Below are 8,080 nucleotides of genomic sequence, written 5' to 3'. Positions count from 1 at the left end.
AGGGGACTACCTCTTGAAGCTCATCAAGAGAATGCCAAGAGTGTGCAAAGCAGTAATCAAAGCAAAAGGTGGCTACTTTGAAGAACCTAGAATATGACATATTTTCAGTTGTTTCACACTTGTTTGTTATGTATATAATTCCACATGTGTTAATTCATAGTTTTGATGCCTTCAGTGTGAATCTACAATTTTCATAGTCATGAAAATAACTCTTTGAATGAGAAGGTGTGTCCAAACTTTTGGTCTGTACTGTGTTTATATATATATATATAATGTCTATATGAGGAAATATGGTTATATAAGTCGAATGTTCTAGTACATAGGTACCACTTCTCTCTCCGGAGAACAATTTATTTCTTCCACTGGTGCTTGGTAGGGGCGTGTTCTTTTTATCTTCTCAGGTTTCCTGTCCAGTTGGGAGGTCCTGAGTCGCATAGGGTGCCGTCATGGGTATCAAGAAAAAGCATTACCGGTAAGCAATGTTTTCCCATTCAGGATATTGTGGCAGTGGAGCTGCCAGAAGGCCATAGGAAGGCCATTCAAGTGGTGTATCTCACCCAGAGCAAGCTGGGTGAGAACAAGAAAACCTGGGAAAATAGGGTTTTCCCATTGTCTGCAGCAGCTAGGCTGGTAATGAGGTTAATCCGGAGCCCAAATCTGGGCTGTGCTCCTCAATCAGGGCTCTCCCAGTCTGGAAAGGAGCAGGATATGTCAAGGCCTGTGGGAGTCGGGACCCTCTAACCCTGTGTGGGGGTAAGCACTGTGATGTGTGTTGGGGAGCTGGGTGGTAGACCCAGATCCCGATAGAGATGGGAAAAAACTGTTTAGTCAGTGGCCAGACGGCTGAGGATTTATGTTTTTGGTTGCTATTTTTGTGTTGATGTGCTTAAAAATAAAAGAATCGTTTAGACTTCAAACTGGTGTCCGTAGCGACGTCTGTGAGAATGACCCCCTGATAAGAGACGACCCCTTACAATATGTACCAACTTTTGAAAGCTTTTAGGACACCCATGATCATTAAAGACCATAAGGAGGTTCGGTCAGTCCAGGACGTTATGTTTTAAGGTTTAGAAGGGAGGAAAAGAAGATCCTTATTCATTCATAAAAATGTGGCAGCGCTAATTTCTAAGGAGTGGAAGCATCAGACAACTGTAGCTGTATTCCAAGTTCAGTAAAACGTAAATACCCTTTTGATGAAGCTGATTCCCTTAGTTGGCACTCGATAGATGTCCCAATAGCTAAAGTATCACGTACATCTTCCCTTTGATTCAGGGCAGTTTGAAGGATGCCATGGATAGAAAAGCTGATAGCTTCCTTAGAAGAACTTGGGAGCCTGTTGGGGCCTCATTTAAACCCAATATTGCTGCAATATATTCTGCTGTGTAGTGCAGCTTTAGCATTGCTCTCCTCTCTGCCCTATCTTCTCTCTCTCCCCTATTAGCTCTTACATGCATAAGAAAAGTGTGAAGCTACATCCCATAGATCTACACTAAGACTACCAGATAGTACAGACAGGCAGTGTGCTATAAATGCAGCTAATCATTGTATACACTCACCTACTAAATATCTGCATTCCAGGTCCTTTGGGGCTCTTTCACACAAGCAAGTTTTCTGTTCGGGTGGGATGCGTGTAGCGAATATATAGCATCTGGACTGAATCCTGGTCCATTCATTTCACAAATTACAGTATCTCTGTGTTCAGGAAAAATCGCAGCATTTTCTATATTGTACATTTTTCACTCAGCCCTGGCTCCATAGAAGTGTAATACCTAGCGATCAAAAAGTCATATGCACCCCAAAATAGTACTGATCAAACCGTCACCTCATCCTGCAAAAAATGAGCCCCTACATAAGACAATCACCCAAAAAAAAAAAACTCTCTCAAAATATGGAGACACTACTCTAGGGGGGCATCAGGGGGTCTTCAAATGTAACATGGCAACTTAAAATTATCCCAGTGAAATCTGCCCCCCAAAAACCATATATTGCTCCTTTTCTTTTGCGCCCTGCTGTGTCCATACAGCAGTTTACGATCACAAATGGGATGTTTCTGTAAACTGCAGAATCAAGGTAATAGATATTGAGTTTTGTTTGACAGTTAACCTTTGCTTTGTTACAGGAAAAAATGGATTAAAATGGAAAATCTGCCCAAAAAGTGAAATTCTGAAACTTCATCTACATTCTCCTTTAATTCTTGTGGAACACCTAAAGGGTTAACAAAGTTTGTAAAATCAGTTTTAAAGAGGACCTTTCACCGATTTAATACACTATGAACTAAGTATACAGATATGTAGAGCGGCGCCCGGGGATCTCACTGCATTTACTATTATCCCCGGGCGCCGCTCCGTTCTCCCGCTATGCCCTCCGGTATCTCCACTCACTAAGTTATGGTAGGCGGAGTCTGCCCTTGTTCTTCTGTAGTGCTGGCCAATCGCATTGCATAGCTCACAGCCTGGGATAAAATAACCTCCCAGGCTGTGAGCTCTGCGCTGCGATTGGACAGTGCTAGAGCAGAACATGGGCAAACTCCGCCTACCATAACTTAGTGACTGGAATCTCCGCCTACCATAACTTAGTGAGCGGAGATACCGGAGGTACTTGTGGCGTATCCGTATTCCTGATTCCAGTCTTGAGCTAGACCGTCTATAGCTGTAGGATTCTCTGAATCTGAGAATGGCTTGGATGAGTAAAAGCGTTCCAAAGATATTACCACATAAAGTGACACGTGTCAATTTTTTTTAAAACGGCCTGGTCCTTTATGTGAAATATGGTAGGGTCCAGAAAGGGAAGGTGAAAAAGGGAAAAAAGGTGTTTTAATGAGCAAAAGTAGTAAAACTTAAAAAAAATACATGTATTTGGTATTGCTGTAATGGTACTGGCGCAGACAATAAAGTTATTTTATTTATGCCAAAAAATGAACGCCACAAAATTTATAACAAAAACTCATTGGCAGTATTGATGTTTTTTCCCATATCCCTTCCAGAAAGAGTTAATAAAAGTGAATCAGTAAGTTATGTGTGCTCCAAAATGGCACTATTAAAAACTACAACTTGTCCCACAAAAAAGCAAGCCCTCACACTGCTATATAGATGGAAAAAAATAATAATTGTAGCTCTTGGAATACACAGTATGACCCCCCAGTGGCCCCCTCACATACCTATCATTGCTGGAGAGCCGCATACTTCCTAAATTTTGAAAAACACAAAGGGGGACAAAGTGCAGATTTTTTTTCATACTAGGCCACGCCTCTAACTCCACCCAAAACATAATTATACACACCAAGTCGCCTTAATGGCCCCACATAGTAATTATTGCCCCTTTACTACTGTGGGACAGCACACAGTAGTAATATCCACATTGTTCCCCCTTCACAGTAGCTATGGCCAGATATGTGCCCTCTCACAATAGTTATGCCCAGATATGCCCCTTCACAGTAGTTATGCCAGATTATGTGTCTCCTTCACAGTAGTTATGCCAACAAGATTTACCGCAGACACACATTGAAACTCTACAATAAAAAAGTGACATTTTTAGTAAGGTTTTTCCAATTTTAATGTGACTGTTAACCCTTTCGCTATCAGCGTCGTACATGTACGCTGCTGGAGCGATGTGTAAACATGGCGCGCACGTGCAGCGGGCAGCTTGGCCAGTTAATCTTGTGATAAATAAAGGCTTTAGATGCTGTAATCAAGTGAGATCATGGCATCTAATGTGTCAAAACTCAAAAACATCCCCTGCGGCTAATGGGGATGTTTGTAGTTGCTTTGAATGCTGACGAGACCCACAGCATTAATGCTGCAATTCTTATTTTGGCCACAAGATAGCAGGCCAACATAAGAAATGAGCAATAGTCAGTATTAAACTCATTTTTAAAATACATACCGTATTTTCCGGCGTATAAGATGACTGGGCGTATAAGACAACCCCCAACTTTTCCATTTAAAATATAGGGTTTGGGTTATACTCGCCGTATAAGGCTACCCCTGAATGCCCAGCCCTCCCTGTCTTCAAGACGATCTTCTCCAGTCCAGGGAACTGACTGGGATCTGTGGATGGCACTGTTATGGGGAGGGGGATCTGTGGATGGCATTGTTATGGGGAGGGGGATCAGTGGATGACACTGGTATGGGGAGGGGGATCAGTGGATAACACTATATAGCATCTTATGCTATATGTGTCATCCACAGATCCCCCTCCCTATAACAGTGTCATCCACAGATCCTCCTAAACAGTGCCATCCACAGATCCCCCTCCCCATAAGAGTGCCATCCACAGATCCCCCTCCCAATAACAGTGCCATCCACAGATCCCCCTCCCATTACAGTGCCATCCACAGATCCCCCTCCCCATAACAGTGCCATCCACAGATCCTCCTCCCCATAACAGTGCCATCCACAGATCCCCATGACAGTGCCATCCACAGATCCCCCTCCCCATAACAGTGCCATCCACAGATCCCCCCCCCCTAAACAGTGCCATCCACAGATCCTCCTCCCCATAACAGTGCCATCCACGGATCCCCCTCCCCATAACAGTGTCATCCACAGATCCCCCTCCTCCATGACAGTGCCATCCACAGGTCCCCCTCCCCATAACAGTGCCATCCACAGATCCCCCTTCCCGACGCTCAGAGGAGTATACATTTATTAACTGTAATCCGTAACTTTAAATTAGCGCTCATCTCTTTACTAGGGTATCTTACTCTCAGCTCCGGTAACAGGCAGTGTGGGCAGGCGGTGCTCACTCACTGACGTCACGCGCCTAGTGGTAGGAGCATGCGCGTGATGTCAGTGAGTGAGCGCCGCCCGCACTGCTTGTTACCGGAGCTGAGAGTAAGGTACCCTAGTAAAGAGATGAGCGCTGATTAAACTTAAAGTTACGGATTACAGTTAATAAATGTATACTCCTCTGAGCCCTGTATATTGTAACCCCCAGGCAAGCATCCCCTTCACCATGGGAACGCCTGGGGGTTAGAATATACCATCGGATCTGAGTATACTCGGCGTATAAGACGACCCCCGACTTTTGAAAAGAATCTCTAGTGTTAGGCCTCTTTCACATGGGCGTCATGGATTTGGGCCGGATAAGATACGGGTGCGTCGCGGGAAAATGTGCGATTTTTCCGCGCGAGTGCAAAACATTTTAATGCGTTTTGCACGCGAGAAAAATCGGCATGTTTGGTACCCAAACCCGAACTTCTTCACAGAAGTTTGGGTTAGGTGTTGTGTAGATTGTACTATTTTCCCTTATAACATGGTTATAAGGGAAAATAATAGCATTCTTAATACAGAATGCTTAGTAAAATAGGGTTTGAGGGGTTAAAAAAATAAATACATTTAACTCGCCTTAATCCACTTCGCGCAGCCCGGCTTCTTTTCTTTCTTCTTCTTTGCTGTGCAGGAGGAAAAGGACCTGTGGTGATGTCACTGTGCTCATCACATGGTCCATCACATGATCCATCACCTATTAAAGAGATGAGCTTCAAAATCATTCCAAAAAAATTTGAAAGAAAAAGTAAAAAAATATATAGAAAATAAAAAGAATATAAAAGTTTAACCTCTTACAGGTACGCCCTGATGTCCTGGTACTTAAAGGGGTTCTGCAGCGGCCTTCTCACTGTTCACCGCCGGCCCACTGACGTCACGACTAGTATCAACTAGCGTGGGCGCGGCTAAGCTCCATTCAAGTGAACAGAGCTTAGCCCCGCCCACGCTAGTTGATGCTAGTCGTGACGTCAGTGGGCTGGCGGTAAACAGTGAGAAGGCCGCTGCGCTACTGGAGCGCCGCTGCCTTCTCAAACAGCTGATCGGCGGGGGTCCCGGGTGCCGGACCCCTGCCGATCAGAAGCTGATGATCTATCCAGAGTGCAGAACCCAAAGTGCAGAACCCCTTTAACAACACCGCAGGAGAAATGCTAGCACAGACTTCCAGTATCCGTAGTTTCAGGTGCTGCACATCTCGTATCATCTGAAGGCAATCGTCTATGCTGTGAAGATACGAGATGTGCAGCACCTGAAACTACGGATACTGGAAGCCTGTGCTAGCATTTCTCCTGCGGTGTTGCTATCAGTGTGTGAAGAGTGGGAGAAGAGGGTTGCATTGACAATCCAACACAATGGGCAGCACATTGAACACATTTTATAAGTGGTCAGAAACTTGTAAATAACTCATGAAAGAATAAAGTTACGTTAAAACCAAGCACACCATTGTTTTTCTTGTGAAATTCCCAATAAGTTTGATGTCACATGACCCTCTTCATATTGAAAAAACAAAAGTTGGATTCAAAATGGCCGCCATGGTCACCACCTATCTTGAAAAGTTTCCCCCCTCACATATACTAATGTGCCACAAACAGAAAGTTAATATCACCAACCATTCCCATTTTATTAAGGTGTATCCATATAAATGGCCCACCCTGTACAACAGCAAGCGATCAAAAAGGTGTATGCCCACCAAAATAGTACCAATCTAACAGTCACCTCATCCCACAGAAAATGAGCCCCTACCTAAGACAATCGCCCAAAAAATAAAAAAAACTATGGCTCAGAATATGGAGACACTAAAACATTTTTTTGTTTTAAAAAAGCTGTTATTGTGTAAAATTTAAAAAAGTATACATATTATCAATTTTTGTTATAAATTTTGTGGCGTTCATTTTTTTGGCATAAATAAAATAACTTTATTGTCTGCGCCAGTACCATTACAGCAATACCAAATACATGTAGTTTAAGTTTTACTACTTTTGCTCATTAAAACACCTTTTTTTTTTTCTTCCCTTTCTGGATCCTACCATATTTCACCTTAAGGACCAGGCCGTTTTTTTAAAATTTGACACGTGTCACTTTATGTGGACGCTCACTCAGCTGTCTACACCAACCTACCCAATCATGTAGTATCACACTGAGTATCGGTATCACACCGCATACACACTGACAAGTCAGCTGTTGCGCTGCTTGGCAATAGATCTGCACCCTGCCTAAAGAGCCGTGTCCTAAATAAAGATCACCGGCTGAGCAGGGTGCAGACCTATTGCCAAGCAGCGCAACAGCTGACTTGTCAGTGTGTATAAGGTCTGATACCGATACTTAGTGTGATACTACATGATTGGGTAGGTTGGTGTAGACAGCTGAGTGAGCGTCCACATATCCAACAACACTGGGTGGATGCTTTATGCTGCATTGCCTTGGCACCCAGCTTGTTACTCACTCGAAACTGTTCTACAATCCATGCTAGGTAGGACTGCTCAAACAACGCACCTGTGCCTGGTTCAAATATAAGAACCGTGTCCTGACTCCTTTCCCAGTAATTATTGGCACCAATGTGCTAGCTGGATAGGGTACTAGTCCAAACTTGAGGTTATGTGGTGGATCTAATTAAACTCCTATATTACATCACCTTAGTCTGGAGCCTGATAGTCACGGAAAGTGATATACAGTTTATTCCCGTTTTTAAATTCGAGATTAACCACTTAAGGACCACAGGTTTATACCCCCCTAGTGACCAGGCCCTTTTTTACAAATCGGCACTCCACAACTTTAGAGGTTTATTGCTCGGTCATGCAACTTACCACCCAAATGAATTTTACCTCCTTTTCTTCTCACTAATAGAGCTTTCATTTGGTGGTATTTCATTGCTGCTGACATTTTTACTTTTTTTGTTATTAATCGAAATTTACCGATTTTTTATTTTTTTTGCAAAAAAAGACATTTTTCACTTTCAGTTGTAAAATTTTGCAAAAAAAAACGACATCCATATATACATTTTCCTCTAAATTTATTGTTTTTACATGTCTGATAAAAAAAAAGTTTGGGTAAAAAAAAAATGGTTTGGGTAAAAGTTATAGCGTTTACAAACTATGGTACAAAAATGTGAATTTCTGCTTTTTGAAGCAGCTCTGACTTTCTGAGCACCTGTCATGTTTCCTGAGGTTCTACAATGGCCAGACAGTACAAACACCCCACAAATGACCCCATTTCGGAAAGTAGACACCCTAAGGTATTCGCTGATGGGCATAGTGAGTTCATAGAAGTTTTTATTTTTTGTCACAAGTTAGCGGAAAATGATGATTTTTTTATTTTTT

At 42.9% G+C, this 8,080-nt stretch overlaps 1 long non-coding RNA gene across 1 annotated transcript; it reads left to right on the top strand.

Annotated features, from left to right (window-relative positions):
• Positions 1–1,232: 1,232 nt before the first annotated feature.
• LOC121004660 lies at positions 1,233–7,347 on the top strand. The gene is made up of 3 exons (XR_005779804.1): positions 1,233–1,243; positions 3,846–3,850; positions 7,238–7,347. It is a non-coding gene; the product is annotated as an uncharacterized LOC121004660 (long non-coding RNA).
• The last annotated feature ends 733 nt before the right edge of the window (positions 7,348–8,080 follow it).

Source organism: Bufo bufo, chromosome 6 (genome assembly GCF_905171765.1).
Source record: "Bufo bufo chromosome 6, aBufBuf1.1, whole genome shotgun sequence".
In the NCBI taxonomy this organism is placed as follows: Eukaryota; Metazoa; Chordata; class Amphibia; order Anura; family Bufonidae; genus Bufo; species Bufo bufo.
This window is presented reverse-complemented; position numbering and strand designations above follow the sequence as displayed.